The sequence below is a fragment of the Passer domesticus genome, chromosome 10, assembly GCF_036417665.1.
Source record: "Passer domesticus isolate bPasDom1 chromosome 10, bPasDom1.hap1, whole genome shotgun sequence".
In the NCBI taxonomy this organism is placed as follows: domain Eukaryota; kingdom Metazoa; phylum Chordata; class Aves; order Passeriformes; family Passeridae; genus Passer; species Passer domesticus.
Window position 1 is genome coordinate 22,763,077 of NC_087483.1, and position 20,083 is coordinate 22,783,159.

The 20,083-nt window shown below is 40.9% G+C and overlaps 2 long non-coding RNA genes across 14 annotated transcripts in view; one reads left to right on the forward strand and one right to left on the reverse strand.

Annotated features, from left to right (window-relative positions):
* LOC135308863 (uncharacterized) overlaps positions 1–9,530 on the forward strand; it is a 34,202-nt gene extending 24,672 nt beyond the window's left edge. The window contains exons 9-11 of the long non-coding RNA XR_010369254.1: positions 251–453; positions 2,512–4,998; positions 5,148–9,530. This is a non-coding gene — a long non-coding RNA (uncharacterized LOC135308863). The remainder of the gene's footprint in view (positions 1–250; positions 454–2,511; positions 4,999–5,147) is intronic.
* LOC135308861 (uncharacterized) lies at positions 313–19,094 on the reverse strand. 13 transcript variants are annotated; one of them, XR_010369237.1, is made up of 8 exons: positions 18,786–19,094; positions 17,329–17,393; positions 14,230–14,353; positions 13,271–13,481; positions 11,324–12,045; positions 3,842–6,072; positions 2,066–2,158; positions 313–446 (listed from the first exon to the last, which is right to left on the reverse strand). It is a non-coding gene; the product is annotated as an uncharacterized LOC135308861 (long non-coding RNA). The 13 variants fall into 13 exon arrangements; XR_010369239.1 differs by lacking the exon at positions 313–446 and having other exon boundaries at positions 447–2,158; positions 3,842–3,917; positions 5,633–6,072; XR_010369236.1 differs by lacking the exon at positions 313–446 and having other exon boundaries at positions 447–2,158; positions 3,842–3,917; positions 5,051–6,072.
* Between the last annotated feature and the right edge of the window lie 989 nt (positions 19,095–20,083).

The following is a 20,083-nucleotide window of genomic DNA, read 5'->3' on the forward strand; positions in this document are numbered from 1 at the left end:
GGTTGCATGAGTAGCTGTTACTCTGTACCAAGGAATTCTTTGCTTCTGACAGGTGCCAATTATGCTGTGGACATCTGCCCTGAAGGCATTGAATCAAGCTGACAACTCATTTTATATCAATCAAACAACAACCATTTTCAATAATTTCCCATCCAGCTGGGACTGAATTTGCACAAGTGATCTATGTATTAGAGACATTACCAATCCACAGAGACATTCAGAACCATGATTATGTTCTGTTTTCCCACAGAAACTCTTGCATCTGCACGAGAAAGCAACAACTTCTTCCACTGTACAAGAGAATGCTGACAACTCAATTTTGGTCACTTGCTGCCAAGCTCAACTTGCAACAGTCAACTCACGTCAGACTGGAGGAAGTTTTTATGTCCAGGCTTGCCATTTGCAAATCCTGTCTGTTGATCCTCTAACAATGTGGATCTGTGAATCTGCAAGGTAATACTTTAGTATTCACTGCTGCTTAGCCACTGTAATGGGCATTTTTTTTAACAAACACATAGTAAATGAATGGGAGTTTTAATCCTGTTTTCTGAGTAGAAAAGGAGACCTGGACTTATCACCAAGGCATTATTAGGAACAAGACAAAATATGATGCAGAAATGCTCCAGATGGTAACATTTCTTCACTGTGATAGTTTTTTTTTCAAAGTGGTACTGGCATGAGCCCAAATCTCATTCTTCTTTGCACAGATAATACCTTCTTCACAGATATATATTTTTAAAATACAGGGGTAATCACAAAAATGCCTAGCACTGATTCCATTCCCTTTTTGACCCATTAAACCATGATGCTGCTTATACAAATTCCTTCAAATACTTTATTTAATAGAACAGTACATTTGGAGGCAAAGGATTAGTAAAATGTTCTTCTGGAAAGGACCAGCACATTCCCTTTGCTAGTGTTTGAAGTATCTTTTGCTATCTGACTGGAGCTAGAGGAGACAACTAACCCACAGACCTTGGGAACATGGTTAGCAAGCCAGAACAGTAGGCAGAACACCTTCTCCTTGTACTCTCTCAAGTGCTGTGCCCTGCTGTTTGCATAAGGGGACCAGCTTACCAGCTTTTATTATTCTACTCTGTCCCTGCTACTGTGCACTAGGGCAGCACAAAGCAAGATTTAGTGCTTGGATATGGTATTTGCTTGATAGCAATTGTTATAGTTAAGGCTGCACTGAGACTTCTGTCTTAACCTGCTGTTCTCCCATGCTCAGAATATTCTTAAAAAAAAAAATCCCTTTCATCTGAAATTTTTCATGCTTGTTATCAGCTGAAATATAATTTTTTTGGCAAGCCTGAATAAAATTCATTCATTCATATTTGAATTATGCAAGGAAGTGGGTGTGAGGAGAAAGGTCTCTTTTTTGCACATTCATAATTCACAAAAAAAGCTGCATATTACAAGCTGAAACTTTCCAGGTGGCTAGTTTTGACTGAAGGGTAGTCTTCATGCTAATTACAAAGAGAGAATGACTGAAAGAAAAATGAAAGAGAAAAATTAAAAATGACACATATTGTGATTAACTCATTTGTTTTGTAGGTGTGTCATACAAAAATTACATTGTGAGCCACTTAGAGCAAGTTTAAAGTAACAATTTCATTTAAGTTAAGATGAACTACCATAATTACATAATATCAATGTTTTGTGCTGCAATTTCACTAAGAATCTCCCTACAGAAGCTGCAGAAGCTTTTACGTATGCAAATGTGGAAGCTCACAGTGAAATCAGTGCAGAATCTTATGAATCATTAACTTTGGCCCGAAAGCCAGTCTGGGGAAGGAGGGAATGGCGTGCAGTGGCAGCTACTGTCCCTGTGCTCTGGGTCTCCCTGAATTCTGGACTGCTGAAGAAAATAACTCGGGCTTTTTGCAGTTTCTTCCAAGCTAATGCACTGACTGTTAGGGACAGCAAACCACTGAAGCTTTGTTATTGTCTTTTCCTTGCTATATTCCCATATACTTTTGGACATAACAGGCAGTGCATAATCTGACCAGCACTGTGTGACTGACCCTCCGTGGTAACAAAGGATTGCTTCAGCAGAAGGTACCTGGGCAGCAGAAGCTGGGAGTGTTAGAACAGTTTCCCTTAACCCATGGAAAAAATGTACTGTGATATGCAGCTCCATGTTCTCATAAAACACCTGGAGATAAAATACAAGCATAAATAAAGCAATATAGCTGTAACTTGAAACATCTGAAAGAATAACTGGCAATGGTTCACATTGTACTTGCTGACTTTGCTCCACATAGAGCAAAGATGAGTTCAGAACTTCCCCACTACTAAGTTCCCAATAACCTACTGGAGGCCAAAGAAGGACTGTTGGATTCAGTGCAGGAATCCCCATCTTTTTTTATCTCTTGAATTTTGGGTGAAGTGAGGATAAATAAGTTTTCCCCAATGACACTGCTTTTTGCCAAAAAGAAAAGTGAATTAATTCTAAGACATACCAACTTCTGTAAGTAGAAATTTAAAATTTAGCCTTTATTATTCCAGATCCCTATCACAGGAACAAAGGGCCTCGATCCAGTCACTAAGTGCTACAACAATTGCTAAATAGAAAAGTGGCAGCAGTGCCTGGCAAAAATATGGCCACATAAAAAGTCCTTGGTCTTACATTTACAGTCATCATTGCCATAAGATCAAACCTCAGCACTGGGGAAAAACTGGGTAAGAGTCACAGCTGTTTCAATATATAAATTATTTATTTGAATAAAAAAGGGACCAGTGCTAGTGAGAGTAAAACTGATGCAGAGCTATGAAGGAAACATGGCAACTCTCTTTCTTCTGAATGCCTGATATTGCCCAAGGTGTTAATGCCCCAGTAACCATAACAACTCTGCTCAAGCCCTTTCCTGCTTTCCATTCATCACAGTATATTGAATGGGATACCATATACTGGCATTGTATCTCTTGTTTTTCACCAGCCCTGTACTGGGATGACTCTATAGCTGTCTGTCATACTGCAGGTATTTCTTGCTGGTGGTCCTGTTCTGGCAGAAACTTGGAAGAAATTATTCATCTTGTACTTAACCCAGTACTTGCAAGTTATTTTCAGAGTATTTTTAATAGTCTTATTTTCTTCATCAGGTCTCTCTCTGATTATGTTCTACAAGTATTCAAAGTAGCTTCTTCTGAAAACTCTTCCTGCACCTGTATGATAGTTACATTAACTCACAAGGATTGCAGTGCCCAAAACACGTTGACTCCAGCTGGATTTTTACTTGTCTATTTTTCTTATCTTATTTGCACCCTTGCATGAACTACAGTTCAATGACTGCAATTTGAGCACTCCTTCCTATCTAGCTGAACAATCTTCCCCAACACACCACCATCCTGATGTGTAATCACTCAGGAGACATAATCATTCACTTAGAACTAAAATAATTCTCCCACCGTTTGCTCCTTGCCTCCATTCTGCCCTTTTTCTCTGATTTATTGCACTATATTCCTTATGGAAATATTTTGACATCCATCCCCTCTATTCAAGTCTTATACCCACCCTTGAAGGGAGTGCTTTGAACAGAGGAAGGCCAGGATGAGTGTGTATCTCATATACTCACCCTTTTATTCCAGTGTCATTTCCCCCACCTCCTCATTATATTCTTGAGTCCTTCCCCTCCTTCTAGTTTAGCTGTACCTACTATCTCTCCTAGAGCTGAGTGCTCCCTTCCCTCCCCTGCCCCTCTAGTAAATGTCAGAAAATATTTCCTCACAGCCTCTGCTACTCAGGATTGTATCTGAATATAGGGATCCTGAACCCCAGCCTTGTCTAAGCTCTCTAAATCACTTGACCCCAAAAAGGTTGCCACAGGACAGCACTTACCTACAGTGCAGGCTGGAGAGAAAGTGCTGTTAAGGCATTGAATTCCTCCAGCTCCAAGATCTGCAGCTTATTTAGACTGCAAGAAAGAATTTAGTGAGCCAGAGCACTGAATTTGTTACTCGTTAAGCTTAGTCAAAATTACTGTGAAATTCCTTAATTAAACAGCTCAAGCTGAGAAGCAAAATGCTTTCTAATCCAGCCACCACAGTGCCCTACTCAGTCCTGTACCTTTGCCTCTTCTTTCTTGCTGCCCTCAGGTTACCTCATGTGCTGCCTGTTGGTTTTGCTTGCTAGAGTGTCCCTTGAACCCCCCCTCCACTGCACCGACAAGCAGGAAGCTCTTAATGCCAAGTACTGACCTAGTGGTGTGCACCAGCCCAGGCTGGAAGTGCATCTTGAATTTCTTGCTCCCCCGGGAGCATTTGATTAAAGGAGGATTTTCATGGTGTGTTGAGATTCAGAACGTGGTGCTATTCAGTAGCTGCTGGTGGCAGCTCTGAGCTGGAATACACACTGGGGCTCCACTCCCTCTGTGATGATGAACTGAGTCCTGGGACAAGGAATTCTGCACGATTTTTCCCCAGTGTGCAGAAGAGCACAAACAAGGCCATGCTCACACTTGCTGCCAGGCTGCTGTTCCTGTACTCGAGGTTTCACAGGCCTCACCAGATTTTCACTGATTCTCCACAGAAGGCTTCCACACCCACTCTCTGATGTGTCTCTTACAGCTAAAGAACTCGAATCAGCTTCACTGTTATTTGAGATGTGTGAGGTCAGTTTGGAAACACTTGGAAAATGAGGACATTTTGTGAGAGTCTGCACACCTGCACAGGGCCCAGACCAGCACCTGCAGGTGCAGGAGACCTCACAGCACAGAGTGCCTTTTACAGGCCTCAACAGGCTCAGCCTAACTCACACACATGTGCTCCTCAGAGTGCTCACAGGAATACACAATCTAAATTAATTTCTGCTATTATAAACCTTGAAAAACTTCTCTATAGCCCAAGAGATGGTTCTGGAGTCACAGCTCAGATGTGTACAGTTTTAAAGAATACAGTCCATAATTTTTTTCTTTCTTCTCTTCCTAGTGACTGAAGTTTTAATTAATAAAAACTATGCTCACAATGGAATAGGAAAACAGAATATTTTAAAGAGAGGTATGTATTTCCATTATTTCCTATGGTTTGATTTATGGATTTGAAAACTTACCACTTCAGCCAGAACTCATAAAGCAGAAAAATTACTTTAAAATTAAGTTGACAGTGCGTTAGGATGAATTATGGATACTTTTTTTGGCTTCTGACAGATATTTGCTTCAGGATATTCTTCTGGCTGAGAAGCTGTAAACAAGACACAGTAGCAAAAATACAAGCAAAGAAAAACAACTAAAATAATTAGATCAGCTATAGTACTAAATCATTTTGATGCTGAATTTGGCTCCTCTGAGTCTAAACCAAACCAACTGTATTTATTTCATAATCTTTATTTTTCAATTTATTTATCCATGGTAAATATATCCATGTGTATGTGTTTTCCCTCCAAGAATCACTGTGTCTCCATCATGAGGAAAATAAAATAAAACTTTTTAAATTACCACAAAATTTTTCAATTTATTTAAAATAAAGTCTGTGAGAGGGGTATTCTAGAGCTCCATTATACATATCATATAAACGAAGCTTTCCCTGGCACATTTTTCCACAACTCCTTATGCTGCTAACTTGTTGAAAATTGTGCCACTGTTTATATTATTAACTGGAGCCCAGGATTACAAGGAGCTGTTGAAGCACTCACCCAAGAGACCAGCCAGAAGACAGGCACTGCAGTGGAAGGATTAGTGAGCAGGATGCTCAGACACTCATTCCAGCTTGGAGTGGCCACAGCTGACTGCAGTTACATCTGGCCATGGGATGTGCACCTCTCCGTGAGAAAGCTGTGGATACTGAAAAGTTAATGAAGGCATTTTCCCGCTCTGCAGGATGTATGCTGTTCCTTTCTTCTGTGCTGATGCACATGACTCTGTATCTTGTGCAAGCAGTCACTGGACACACAAACCAGGAAATGGATGTTCAAAGTCATTGTATTATTAAATGGGGATGATATCAAATTTAATTAAGAGATAAATATACCCTTACAAGTAAGCAAATGTCATCAGGGGATATCAGTTACACTTGCATATATTTCCAGTCACAGGGTGCTTTAAAATCCTCCTCATTTATGGACAGTATGTTTCTCTGAAATAGGAAAACAAGGTTTTTTCAGGTGATGCATGAAGCAAGAGTTCAAACAACTTGACTGAAGAGTATCAGCAAGTAAACTAAAAATATATCCTACCAATAAAATCCTTATGGGAGTATGTCATAAGGGTGGTGTGTTTGCAGTTGGGTATAGGATTCAGGGGGCCCCCAATGAGGGGAGACAAATGACGCATCTGACTCCATGGATATCAGAAGGCTAATTAATTACTTTATTATGCTATATTATTCTATATTATATTACATTACATCTAAACTGAATCTGTCAAGCACTGAACTCTGCACACAACTGCACTCCACTTGTGACTGTCAGCCGACAGTCCCGACACACACACACACACTTGGCCCTCATAGGGCAAGGAAACAAAACACCATCACTTTGGGTAAACAGTCTCCCTGTTGCATTTTACTTTTGCACAAACACAGGCACAGCAAATGAGATAAGAATTGTCCTTCCCTTCTCTGAGGCTCAGAGAATTGTGAATTCTCTGAGGTTCAGAGAATTCTGTGAATGTCAGAAATATTCTTGGGAAGAATTGTGCCTTGCTTTTCTCTGTGAAGAGAAATGTGGTGACAGTTGGGTTGCAGGAATTTAATGGGCAAGGAGTTGAAAACTATGACCAAGACGGCTGGCTCTTGTAGCTTCATGCTTGCTTTGCAGTCTGCATAAAAAATTTGGAAATTATCTTGGAGCTTCACATAGTTATCAGTTGTGAGGTGTCCTAATGACTGAAAGTAAGGTGTTTCAAAGAAACAAGTTGATGATGATCCAGGTGTTCATAACATGCATGTGTTTGCCTTCTCATGGTATTATCATTACATAGTCTAAATTTAGACAACCTCAGACATTACAAAAATCAGTGTTTGCATTGCAATTATAAAATTTCTTACTTCTAAAATATAAAGATTGCAGAACAACTATATCAGAGAGCAGACAATAGAATATTTAGAAGAAGGAAGTAAATATTTTGTTTAAATTATTTTTGGGAAAAGCTTTCAAGGGTTTTGAAAAAGGCAGTCCTTCTTTTTGACCATGTGGAGCTTAAAGGGTCATTGACCAAGTTCTACCATCGCTACATTTGGACGATAAACTGTGGGAGCTCACAAAATCCCAGGCAAGGAGATTCCCCTTACTTTGGAAATCTGTAGATTTTAGACATATTTTTCCACAGCACTTTGTGATATCATGTGTCACAGTACTTTGTGCCATCACTTACATGGGTGAAGACTGGCAGCAATCTGACTACTCACTTTGAACTGAGCAACCATATGAGATGCTGACACAGAAAATCACCCTTTGATTTCTCAAGAGTTAAATTGCATCTTCAAACCATGTCAAGTTCCATTTGGAGGAAGCTATGGTGTTTTTCTAGTGCATTTCTGCCACTGGTTATTCTTTCTCTTTTTGTTTCTTCAGAGAAGAAATGTCTGCATCCTAGCTGCTAATGAAAGAAGAGCATAATTCTGAAATGCTTAGTCACTTTTATACTTTTTTACTGATGCTGGGAAGAAGTGACAGAATCCTGTAGTTAACATGATTCAAAAGACAAGGGGGAGGAGAAGGTGGAGAAGGATTATATAAAATATATTTATATTGCTTCTACAACTGAATTGTTTTCAGTATAGTGTCACGCTCTCAGTGTGGGGGAATTCTGCATGTGTCATGATTCTACAGATGTTCCTGCACACTACATGCAGCTGCACTATTTGTCATGGGCAAATTTAATAGCAAGATGCTTGTTTTGTGTTCCCTCTAATCTTGGTTCACAAAAACATGGAGGGGAAAAAACCCACTACCTGACAGCTTGCTTGCTTCCTTCTTTATATAGCCTTTTAAAACACTTTAAAACAAATACTGGGAACACCCTTTTTTTTTTTAATTCTGTAACACCTGCAATTACAGCTCTATTACCTTTGCTAGAATGATCTTGTTCTTTCTAATGTTTATAATGCTAATTAAATAATTTTAAGTACTTGAAGAGGTCATATTTCTAACAGTGGGGGTTCTTCAAGAGCTTGATCCTTCAAAAGGGAGAATAATTTCTGCTAAGTCCTGAGTATGCTCTGTTCTCAGTGACTTGCAGGTGAAACCCAGAAGCACCCCATAAAGCAACACAGCAGAGCCAAGTGCTGTCAGAAATTTTACAGAGTCAAACTCAGAGGAGCTTTTCTACTCCTATCATTTTAAAATCCTGGATCCTCTCCTTTAGGTATTCTCTGTCATGAACTTTGTTGGTCTGTGGGCAGTGTGTTAGAAGGAACCAGACCCTTGGGTTCCAGCTTCTTGCAGAGGTATCCAGGAAGCAGAATAAAATTCCGCAAATAGAAAAGAGAAGAAAAAAAGAAATAAAGTGATGGGGGAGATGGACGGGGGGGGGTGTGCTTTCACTTGGACAGCCTATAATATGCTGAAATGCTGAAATATGGGTTGTCTAGTTAGTGGCAAGGGATGTAACTGAAGAACTAGCAGTGCAAGGAGAAATTTGGACTTCAGAGAACAAAACTGACAGGTGAAGTAGAAGCACATCCAACCACACCAAACAGGACAAAACTCAAAATGAAGGTATAGCTTACAGAAGGTGTTAAGAGTGTTACACTACCAGTAAGTGTATGAACAAAAACCAGATGTTATAAATGAAAAATTCAAATTTAATTACTGCATCTCCTACAGTACAAGAAAGACATTAACCTACTCCAGTGGAGGCTAGAGCAGGAAGCCTGTGAAAGAGAGGCTGAGGGCACTGTGGTTCTTCAGCCTTGAAAAGGCCAAGAGGGCAGGGGGATCTACTGCTGTCTGGAAATACTTCACAAGAGGCTACAAAGAAGACAGAGACAGGTCTTTCTTAGATGTGCACACAGACAGAAAAGAGACAAACTGCAGAAGTCAGACCAAGAGATATTCTGACCAGGGATAAATGGTTTGATTTACCATTTATCATCTACCATGGTAAATGAAAAATCATTTACCGTGAGGGTAGTGAAACACTGGCAGAGGATCCCTGGAAAGCTGTGACTCCCTCATCTCCAGATGACAAGGTCTGTATATCCTCTTCTGGAGACTAATCACATTGAGTAATCTAGTGATCATCTAGATATTAATATCTACTCTTGTAACATTAAAAAATATATGTATTTACAAGTACAGCTGAAACTCTGAGTTCTTTTAAAACATAAAAGAAAAGATGGACCAATAAGTTATTTTTTCTTACCACTGAAAAATCACATTTTCAAAATAAATGTACCATTTATGTAAAATTGTATGGGAGGTACTTTAAAGAATCTTAAAACTTGTACATGGTAAAAACTGCATATATGTAAAATACACAGTCATGTATCAAATTGATGGAAAAGTTCTTGTTTGTAGGAAGCTGATCAGATAATTTTGGAAACGTGTAACAAGTGCTTCAGTTATTAAAGGTGTGCATCTGAGAACACAGTCTGCCAAAGAAAATGGAATATTGAGACTTTTCAGAAGAATGCTGACAAATAACACTGAAATATTTAGTAGAGATGTGAAGATATTAGTTTCCAGTCTTCAGATGATTACTTAGCTCAAAATTTAAATAGGTGTGACTATGACATCTCTAACTCTGTTTCTAATCAATCTCAAATCATAGATATGAGATCTAGTTGTGTTTGTGTAGAGACCCAACTTCAGAAATTGTTGTGAACTACCTCATGTAAAACCTGCCCACTAGTGCCTGTCTGTGTGTCTGAATGTCTGATGTATCTTAGGTTCAAGCATGTTTCTTAATTAGCCTATACCTTTATCAGGTTACACTATGGTCTCCTGCAGCTAAAAGAATTTTTAACTTAGCACTACAAACTATAGCTCTCAGTTTAATAATCACAGTATTCCTGCTGATTGGGAAAATTATATTGGCAATGAAAATCAAATACTTTTTGTTAGCTGGCCTCCTGTTGGCAATGAAGAATTACAAGTCAATCAGACTTTGAATTACTCTAATTCAAGAGAAGTTAGGAAAGTGTGAATGTTTCCAAGATCTGCTGTTCAGTCATGACTCTGCAGTCATAGCAGGGTTTGCAAATCCTTGCTCTGCATTTCACAGACTATTCAAAGTGATTTTATAGCCCAATAAATGTGATTTTGCCATTACTGGTAAAAAGCAACAGGGTTTGTATCGAGGTGACAGTGTAGGGACTCAGCAATGCCCTGGCTTTTTCTGGGCCTCGAAAGATTTTAACTTGGTTTAGCTGGGATAGCAATTCTCCAGCGGTCAAGAGGCCCCCCTCACTAGATTTGTTTTAGTTTAACTTTAGTTTAGGATAATAACAAATAGTTATTCATTGTGAACTGAACTGCCTACAATTCTAGAGTCAGATGTGGGGAAGAGTGCAGACATATTTGACACAAATCAGCCATTTAATCATAGATTATAGTGTTAAGAAAACATATAAAACTAAATCTGAACAGATACCAGGCTCAGAAGAAAGACATACTTCTCCCATGAGTATCACACGAATCCTGGTGATAATTCATCATAATACTCCTGCATATCTTTTGAGGAATACCAATATTAAGACCCAAAGGAGAACTGGGGGAGTAAATGCAACACCAGAGAAGAGGGAATTTTTAGCGTAGCAAGTCTAACTCTATTTTTAATGAGGTCTTCCTATATTCATTAAGTAATTTTGACTATTAAACTGTTTAAAACATTAACTGGACTAACAAAAAAAAATTAGATTAATTTATATTCTTCTGCCAGTACATTTTTGCCAAACAGAAGGCATAGAGTGTAATAGCACATCATAACATGACCAACATCTTCAAGAACCTGGAAGCTGAATCCTGAAGCTCACAAGCACTTTTTGCCAGTTGCAGTCAATGCTGCTGTGCTCTATTTTCTCATGGACAAGCTGAATAAAATCAATCCAGTGAATTAGCTCTCACTGAAGGTTACCACTCAGGAAGAGGTCAGTGTGTTTGCGTGCTGCTGTTTTAATCAGTGCTACCACTAGTGCTACCACTGGCTTACCACTTTCCCTCTGGTCACAGGCTTTTACTGCTGATTTCACAAGGCAGTGCAGTGAGCAAAACACTCTGAGAACATGAGGCTGAGTGTAAAGAACCCAACTGCCTGTGTAATGCTCCCTCTGTCATTTACCTTGGTCTGTTTGAAAGGGTAAAGCTTACTTTCACAGCCCAGTTAGCTCTCCCAGTACAGCACGAGCCCTGCACGAGCTCCCATTTACCACTCTGTGTATGTACCTCTGTTTGTGTGGCCAAACAGCCCACAGAGCAGTCCTTTGCCTTAAGGTTTTCAGGTCTCCCTTGCATGCCTTCCCAATTCAGCACAGCACAAGGGAATATGGACAAATTTGTGTAGTTCTGCTTGGGTCTCCTTGCTGTAGCTTGAGCTGTTCATGCTGCCAGCTGGCTCTGCCAGGCCCCTGGAAAACTCCCTCACCAGGGAAGAACATCAGTCTGAAATGCTTCCTACAAACTGCGTTTGCTCTGAACCAGTCCAGGCTGCTTTCTTGTTCAGGGTAGAAAAGTATGACGGCTTCACAAGTATTATTGTGGCTGGGGGGCACCTCTGCAGGGACAGCCAATTTTCTCACTCTCTACTTTCCATCTTCATCTCAAACACTGGGAAACGCATCAACTTTCAAAGTAGCTCTTCATGTCCTGAGTGCTGCTGCCACATGTATATATTCCCCCTAGAACGAGCTGAATGGAAAGAGTGTTGTATAATGATCTCTCATTTAGTTTAAAGTGTCATCTTTTCCTTCACTGCATTTTGTCTGTGAGAAGTATGCTGAGTCTTGTGCAGCTGCGTTCTCGCTCTTATTCGGCACAGATCTCTTCTAAGTTCTGCACCCGTAGCAAGAGTTTCCTTCTTCCCTTTGAAAAGGGTGATAAACGGGTACAGAGCAGAGGAGCCCAAAGCCTACATGCATATGAACCAGGACTAGGATGAAAATATTAACCTAAAAGAGATAAAAGAGATTTTTTTGGCTTCTAGTGCATGTGTTCTGAGCTGGAAAATAAAATTCCAAATGGAGAAGAAAAAGGGAAGACAAAGAAATTCAGATGCTGACTTTACTTCTTTTCAGAGCACAGAATATCTACTATACTCAAACATAAATCAGCCAGCCAGTGAATTCTTGCCCAGTATCCTCAAGGTTATCTGGAAGTCAGCCACAAGTATCTCGCACGAGGACATGTGCAATGACTGACTTCAGCAAGGTGACAAAGACCTGCTCTGGTCGAGGTTGGGATGCTCAGAATGCTCACCACCACACATGACAGGGCCCTGCCTTTCTCACTGAGTTGTGTAAGCAAGATACAGTTCTGCTCAGAAAAAACATACTCAATTATTTAAAAATTAACTGGGGTTAAACCAATTGCCATTGTCAGGCATGCTAACCTTTAGAGCACATCTAGCATTAAATCAGGGATATCTATAGGGAGTTCCCTTGGATCATTTGATCAAATTAAGCTCTTAAAAGTACACTTCAAAAATGTCATCCCTGTGTAGGAGGAAAAGAAAGAAAATAAGGCAATGAAATTAATGGAAATTTGGAGAAATGAAATGTTGTCTCATGTATTTTGACAATGTAGGCATCAGTAGGTTTGCCAGACAGATCAGCTTCAGATTTGACTTGAGCAAATTATGCTAGTCTAAAGCATAAGCTACTTGCTAGTAATTTTCTTGGCTTTTTCCTCTTGAACCATTTTACATGTTTCTCTACATTATAACAGCAATAGCCATGCATCTCCCACATTTGAGGTCATTCCCCAGCCTTTGGGAAGAAAGCCAGCATCTGACAGGGCAGCCAATTTCTGGTCAAAGAAGTGTTTTAAGCAACAAGGTGCACAGGCAGCAAGAGCAAAGGTGGAAAAGATGTGAAGTTGAAGAAATGAGAGACTGCTAAAACAATCGGGTATAGACAGCAAGAGGAAAGAGCAGCAAAATACCTGAAGGGCTCTGACACAGAAATCCCACTGCACCAATTGTTTAATCATTACCCTGCTTTGCAAACAGCACACTGCAGGCAACCTTCCTTTGCAGAGATCTGCTGCTGCACCCCATTTCTTTCAACAATAAGATAACAGGCAAAGCTGGGCATAGCTGATGGATCCATAATAATACCAAAAAAGAGAGAAATGATACCCAAGAAAAAGTGATGCCAGTGAAAAACAATTGCTCACCACCACCAAAACAATGCCCAGTTGTTCCTCGAGCTGCAGTCCCCAGCCAACTTCCATCTCTATTTCATACAGAGAGCATGATGCCATATGGCAGGGAATATCCCTTTGGTCACTTAGGGTCAGCTGCCCCAGCTGCTGTCCTCTCAACTTTTTGTGCACCTTCAGCCTCATCGCTGGTGGAAGGGTGTGAGGAGCAGAAAAGGTCTTGACTCTGTGTGAGCAATAATTTAAACATCTCTTAATTATCAACACTGTTTCCAGCACAAATCCACAACACAGCCCCATACCTGCTGCTATGAAGAAAATTAACCCAGAAAATCTACCCCAGTCAAAACCAGCCCAATCTTAAACTGAATTTGCTGGGCTGGAAGGTGCTTGGTGGTGTTGGGATTTTTATTTGTGAATGTGACAAGTTTGACTGAAGCCTAACAAACAGTTTTACAGATTGCTTTAAAACAGTATTATATTTTAATACTGTCTACCCTCACACAACATGCTATGATTTTATTTTCCATTATTATGATGGTGTACTACAACATCAAGTAATAAAGACTGTAGTGAGTTTGGATTGGAGAATATAAACATCAGTCCTCTTGTTTGATTTTCCTAAATCTCTTTCTGACCAAAGCACCTAAATATCCTCAGCCTGGTCATAATCCACACCTTGACCATATGGTCCTCTACAAGAAAACAAAATAATTCTAGGCAATTAAGACACTTGCCCATATCCATTTCATCTGATAGATCTTTGGAGGTACAAACAAAACACTGGATGGGAAGATCTGCTAATGCTGATAGTGCTTTAGATCACTTGATAATCTTTTTCCTGTGATAGTTATTACTGAATGGAAATCAAATGTATGCATGTTAGGACTAGTAACAGATGGCACTTCTGTTCTGTGAGGAAGAAATAGGGCAAAGGGGCAGCAAAGTTGAACCTCCCCCCTTCCCTGTCTTACCAGGATTCATTGTGTTGCCCTCCTGTTACAGTTGGCTGTGACTCTTTCTTGTTATAAAGAGATGTCAGAAGTTAGAGAGAGACAGACGATAACCTTAAATCCTTTACTGCATTTTACCAGGATTCTGAAAAATAAAAAAATAAAAAAATAAAAGCCAGCTGAGGGAGTTGGAAAATGTCAGTGAGGCATTACACAAAGAACTTGATACATTTGTTGACCTTTCTTCTTACTCCACCCTTCTCCTCTAAGATGGATTTAGTAGTAGTGAGTGCTTAGTGCTATAAGTGCTTTCTTAAAAATAATTTAGATGCTATTGGCTGTCTGCCTGCACTTGGAAAACAGAGCTGTTTCAATGAGCCCCTGCTGAAACGGAAGAAAAGGGGTTTATTGAAATGCCTCCAAAAATGCACCAAAATTTCATTTTTTTCCCTTGTCTGCTGAAACCCATCTTGTTCCTGCTTTTACAGTCTTTTGTTTTATTTTTTTAATTGTACCATTGTGTCCAGGCTCTTTTCATTCTTCTCCGCTATTTTACGAATGGCGTGTGTGGTATTAAGAGCTGAAGGCAGAGATGAGAGGAGAAGTGTTTTGAATTGACTAATTTGCAGGCAAGAAATAAAGCTCTTGTAAGGTGGTCCCAGGGGTATCTTTGCCATGAACACTATTTGAAATGACATGTAATCTGGTACATTTCAAAGGCAAAACATTTCCTATTCTAAAGTATCTTCCTGAGCCAGGGTTGGTTTACCTGTTTCCAGAGAATAATAAACTCCACCGAGGCCAAGGAATCTCCTTCTCTCCCCTCTCAAAATTCCTGTTCTTTTTCAAAGGGGCAAGTGCAGCTAACAGTTTATTTCTGTTCTATCTTTTGCTGCTCTAATGGCTCAGTGCTCACCACTAATACATAGCTGAATGCACGTCTGGATTAAATACCAAGGAACAGAACCCAGCACATCCCTGTACAACACAATAAATAATGGTGTGGAGCTCTCTTGTTTTTTACAACAGTGAAAATTTAGGTTATTATAGGCTTCTAAAATTTTAAGCATTTCACCACATAATTTTGATGTGTCGATTTCTTAATAAAAACTGTTCCTCTTCTAGAGAAATCTAAGTTCAACTGACCTTGGAACGTTGTATTAATACTCTTTCTCAGCACAATTCAGTGTTTCTAGCCTTGCTGACATACTAAAAGTCTTACACACAAAAATCCACATTAATTTGTTAAGGCAGAAATTTCACAAAAAAATTTCTTTATGTTTAGAATTTTGTCCATACTTTGGTGAAGGCTTAGCTGGTCTTATAAATTGACATACTTAATCATCATCTGTGAGCATATTCATATACTCTAAGGAATGTTTCTATATGTGTATCATTTAAGCTTACGATATCCAAAGGCTGTATTGCATAGTTTTGAAAGATTTTTAAATGTTTTAAATGAGGAAACTGGCCACAAATAAACCCCAAAGCTTTTGAGAAAATAAACACTGATAAATATTACAAATAAGTTCTATTAATTTCACAGCTGTTCTGTTCTAAAGCTTTTAGTTACTGAAAAACAAACTCCTACTTTTTAAACATTCTGAACTTAGATCACTGTTTCAACATTTACTTGACTTTCTCTTTAACTCTCCATGAAAAGAAATCAGGATACCTTGTGTCTACAATAACAACCCTATATTTTCATATTTTTAAATGTATATTATATTTATTTTTAAAAGAAAAAAACTTCAGTTACAGTGCTTTTAAAAACCCACATGCTTTTGCTCAAATGTACTGGCTCTACATATTATTTTTTCAATTGAGGACAATGTTAAATAAATTACATTACTTGAAGAGAGACACTGAAGGTTCCTGGATAGAACAAGCAAAAGAAATGTATTTGAAATGTCCAGAAAGGAGACATTTCTAAAGGCATGAAAAGTGAGAAGTTCTCTCCTCAACCTACTATTTATGTGAGGCAGCAGAATGTCCAGGATGACTTGTGCTGTCAGTTTGCATCACCAGTCTCAGCCCTCTGAAGGGCAGATTTTGTACTGTGAGTGACCTTAACGTGTGTTGCATTTGGATCTCTACCAAACAGAAGTCACGACAAAATATTATGCCCCACAGACAGGTCTTACACCTTGTTCTTCACAAGGTTCTGTCAACTGTAATTCTTCACTTATGGGAACTTAGCCCAAATGTAACTTGGAACTAAATGTGTCCAGTGTTCACAAAAACTTCCAAAGGCAGTGCTGTTCCCCAGTAGCGTTCATCTCCTGGACTGGTCCCCTCAGCAATTCTGAACTATTAGATCAGTCTGGACTAGATACTATTACTAAAATAATGAGAAAACATAACACCATGAAATAAAAGAACTTTCTCCAACTTAGTTAGCAATACCAGAAATTTCTAGAAATTCTGCCACAACCAGAGAAATCATCAGGCCTTTCCATGCCTGCTGAGTGCTGTCACATGTTAACACACCGATGGCATTACCCCTCAAGCAATCAGTGTCTGAGGAAAGTTTCAGTGCTCGGCTCAGGCAGCTGCCTGGGGGGGAACACTCGCTGCTTGCAGAAATCAGAGGTAGCTGCCTGCTCTTCTGTATTTGCACAAGTCATCAACCTTGCACAAGTATACTTGAGCAACAGATTTTACCCTACTGAAAATTTGCAAACTCTCCCCTGACCCAACTACTTCCTAATGCCAGTCCTAATAAGGACTTCTGTAAAGCCCCTTTCATTGCCTGTATGCGATGTTGCCTTCCGTGAGACATTAACTTAATTTATATTTTTTTCTTTAGCTAAATTTCTAACATATAGGCAATATGTAGGGAAACCATGAGCAGGAATAAATTATTTCACTCTGGGATGCTTTTCAGACACAGAAGCATTCTGCTAATACAGAATACCCAGCCAGAAAGCAGCACAATATCCCAGCTCAGCTGATTGATTGAAACTATATTTTTGAGGGCTGTTTTTTTCCTTTGGTGACTCATGTGATGTGATGCCATTTTCACACTATGTGTAGAACACATGCTTGTTTGAACACTTCATTATTTGGCTCAAAGTAGTACAGTATATTGTTCTGTTTAGGGAACAAGTTTGAATTTACCATTGACTCAGGAGAACTTCACAATGTATCGCTGGGTCAAGGACAGGAAGCTGCAGCAGAAATAGCTATGGAAAAGGCATCAAAAGAAGGCCACTGGGTTATACTTCAAGTAAGTCAAAGCTCTTCATTACATCAGTGCTGCACTGCGGTGTTAAAAACTGAAGCGTTTCAAAATAACATGTGCCTAGATGAAAGAGTACTAAATAGTGATTTAAAACTTCCTTTGTCTTTGCCACAAGGGAAGCACATAACTTCATCTCTGTATGTGAGTATCGCTGAATGGCACATAAAATATGAATTGCAACTATCTTGCATGTAGGGAGTCAACTAACATATTTTCCCAAGCACATGATATCTGATTTACTAATTTATTATCCATTAAAAAAAATCCTTTAGTAAATAAATGTGTAGCAAAAAGAATTGTTATGCTGTATAATCAGATGAATAGATACAAACAGGGAAGATTGCTGTCATTATGCAGTGTATTGTGCTAAACAGATGCACACATTTTTTTCAAATATTGTGCAATATCAAACTGCTTCCTTATGTCTGGGTTTTTCTTGTATCAATAAAATGTTTGAAATTTCAAATCAATAGCTCACTGGGAGGCCTATTTTTTCCTCCCTTCTCCCCCTCTCCCTCCTTAGCTCTGAATATTTATTTTGAAGTAAAGTGGCTGGACATATTAGAGATATTACTGAAGAAAACCAGGGAAGGGGCGACTGGTTTTGAGTGTGGGGAACCTGCTCCTTTCCCTACAGCACATCTCATTCCAGAGTGGATTTAGGAAACCTCCCATTAAAATAACTGCTAAGCCCCTACCTGTAGTACTGCCTCATCACCATGCTGCACTGCATAAATTTGACCAGGCAAGAAAACCGCCATAGAAATAAAACTTTAAAAACGTATTGAACTTCTTATTTTAAAGCCACTTGAAACAGTGAAGTCACTAAAAGCCTTTACAGGATATGCAATAGCAAAGCAGCATTAATTTCATTTCTTAAAGATTTGTTCACATATCATAGAGTGACTGCATATCTATCACCAAAAAAGAAAAAAAAAATCAGACAAGAAACTACTTCTTTCAATTTCAAAGCATCACATACAGCTTCTAGCTAAGCACCTGTCTGTGTGCATAGGAAATGAAGAATTTGCAGTCACTACAGGTAATTACTGTAGTACAGAAAAGGAATTTATTTTGGTGTCATCTAGCTTAGTTTGGTTTATCATGAGATGCACAACCAAGTGGGTTTGTGTCTCTGGAATATCTTTTACATGTTCTGAGCGTGCAGGGCACTGAGATTCACTACACCAATTTATATTCCTATAGGTTTGGTCAAAAACATTTGGATCATACATTAGAGGAAAACATGGCTCAGCTGCTAGGTTATCATATTTTCCTCTGTCCTTTTTAATTTTTGTTTTGGAAGGCTTTTAATGAAAACAAAGGTACTTACAAACACAGGTGTGTATAGGTAGTAGTTGTAAGCTATGATCTCAGATATGGTCAAAGAAATCAAGTATCTCTTTAGAACATAAATCTGTACTAAAGAAAGAGCATCCACCTGAATGCTAAAAAACTCAGCAATCACAAAACAAAAACCAAACAAATTGCCTTTTCGGCACTATATTCTAAAAAACCTCTGTGAAATTTACAAAGGCTTTTCTTCTTTTTTCCTTGTATAGAATAACCTCCTCCAGCAATAAAAAGTGAAAATCGCCAGCCACCCGCGCGGCGCAGGGAATGTCACCCCAAGTGCTGACAGACGCACAAAGAAACCCGCGGCTGCAGCCACGGCCACATCCCGCTTGTCACCAACTTCTGCCGGCGGCTGCGGCGGCGCCGGGCCCGCTGCGGCCCCGGCCGGCCCGGCCCCTCACCCGCGGCGCCGCCTTCCCCGCGCCCGCCCCGGGGCGCTCGGGGCGCCGGGCCGGCTGCACCTCCCGGGCAGTCCCCCGAGGCCGGCGGCTCTGCCGGTGAGGTGGTCAGCTGCTCGCTGCCCTGCGGCAGCCCGGCCCCGCGGTTCCTGCCGCCCGTGGCCCGGCCGTGCCCCGGGCCTGCCCGTGGCGGTGGGGCGGCCGGGCCGGGCCGGGCAGCGGCGCGTTCCCGGAGCCAGAGCGCCCCCTGCCGGCAGCCGGGGCGCGGGCGGGCTCGGGGGCCCGGCCGGGCCCGGACCCGCCGGGGGAGGCCCGCGGGGAGCGCCTGTCACCGCGGGCAGCGCTGCGGGGCTGGGAGGGCTGCCCCGGCCTCCAGAGGAGGTTTCCCTCTCGCAGACGCTCGTGTGGAGTGGGGGCATACGGGACTCCCCACGCAGGGCCGTGCTCCCAGCACCCGCTGCCAACACCCAGGCACCGGCGGGGACGGTCTGTAACCCGGCCCCGGCCCGGAGCCTCCCGCCCGGGCACCTGTGTGAGCCCGGTCATTACCAGTGCGGGAGCCAGCGCGGCGGGAGCGGTGTCGGCGAAACCAAGGCGCATCCTGCACTTTCTTCCGCAGTTTCCACCCGGAGGACAGGGATGTGACATGGGCAGGAGCCAGAGGTGACAGACCTGCGGGGCTGAGGCGACTCGGCCGACAGCAACCCCGGGCGCCCGCCTGAGCTGCGGTTTGTGCCTGGTTTGGAAAAGCACTCACGGCCTTGAACGGCTCCGTTAACTCGTTTAAATGGCCACAAGCGCATTGCTCTTCCTGAGGAATTACACCTTAAACAGACTTGGCTGTTTAAGAAACCAGCCCTGGTCCCCTGCAGCGGTG